The 1,234-nt window shown below is 52.1% G+C and overlaps 1 non-coding gene across 1 annotated transcript; it reads left to right on the top strand.

Moving 5' to 3' along the window:
• The first annotated feature begins 695 nt into the window (after positions 1-695).
• Positions 696-777, top strand: TRNAS-GCU. Its single transcript has one exon. It is a non-coding gene; the product is annotated as a tRNA-Ser (tRNA).
• The last annotated feature ends 457 nt before the right edge of the window (positions 778-1,234 follow it).

Genomic DNA, 1,234 nt, shown 5'->3' on the forward strand with positions numbered 1-1,234 from the left:
ACTCCTAGGGGGACACAGAGGAAGATTGATGGGGGCACCTCAGGGCCTGAACCAGCCCCCATGGAGGGCAGGGAGGGAGCCCCACTCAGCCCCACTCTGTCCCAGCTCTTCCCCAACCCCACCCTCAGCCTGGGCCCCTGGCTCCCAGCCCGGCCTCGACCCCCTGACCCCCGTCCGCACCCCTCTCCCCAGCAAGCAACGGCCCCACTCCCAGCCCCGGTTCTCGACCGCGGCTTCCGAGGGGCCACAGCCATGGATACGAGGGCGCAGTGTGAAATGTTTGGGGACCACTGGGTTAGGGTGACGTCCTCAATCACTTCTCTGCAGTCCAATGAAAGCGATTCCTCCCCCACCCACCCACCCCTCCGTCAGGACGGCCTAGGTACGTTCTGCTCCCTTCACTCGTACAGGAAGGAGAATAACATTTCATTCCACTCAACCCTAAAGTGATTTGCAACCCACCACCATCCACAACTGGTCATTTTGGGGAAGCGGCCCCCTCATGCTGCATAGCTAGGCAGAGTAGGGGTGTCTATGCAAACACGGCCTGTTCCTGAAGTCTTCCCCCAGCTCATCACTAGATGTGAGGGGGGAGCTCATTCAGTCCCTGCTTACACTTAGTATTGGGAAACTCCTTAGTGTCCCTATCTCTGCCAGCCTTAGATTTCTCCTCCTGTCCCTTTTCTTACAGCTCAGATGAGGTGGCCGAGTGGTTAAGGTGATGGACTGCTAATCTATTGTGCTCTGCATGCATGGGTTCAAATCCCATCCTCATCAGAGGCATTTAGTCTTCACCCTCCCTTATAGACAACCATCTCCTCCCTTGGTACAATAACAGACCCAACAATGTTGCCTTTTACAAACAAAAACCTTCTCAGAAACTCCGACACCCCCCCCTTGTTTTAAATAAAATGTCTAAATCCCAGATTTCTAAAAAATTTCTCTAGTTCTGTATTTCGTAGTTTTTATCTCAAAAGGTAATGTTACCTCAAGCTGAATAAGGCAGCGCTTCAAAAGGAAAACGTTAGCAATGGCAGGGGAGAAATAGGAAAGGAAAAAGCCCCTTTTCTCAGAAGATACAAACTCGACTCCCTCCTGTCTCTATCACCAGTGGATTTAGCCTCCCTCCTTGTGAGCTGTAAATACAATAAAGAGGAGACAAGGGGGTTTGGCACAAACAAAGGGAAGTGTAGTCAGGGTAAAGGTACAGAAACCTGGGGGAAGAGGGGAAAAT

Source organism: Mauremys mutica, unplaced genomic scaffold, assembly GCF_020497125.1.
Source record: "Mauremys mutica isolate MM-2020 ecotype Southern unplaced genomic scaffold, ASM2049712v1 Super-Scaffold_100090, whole genome shotgun sequence".
NCBI lineage: Eukaryota > Metazoa > Chordata > Testudines > Geoemydidae > Mauremys > Mauremys mutica.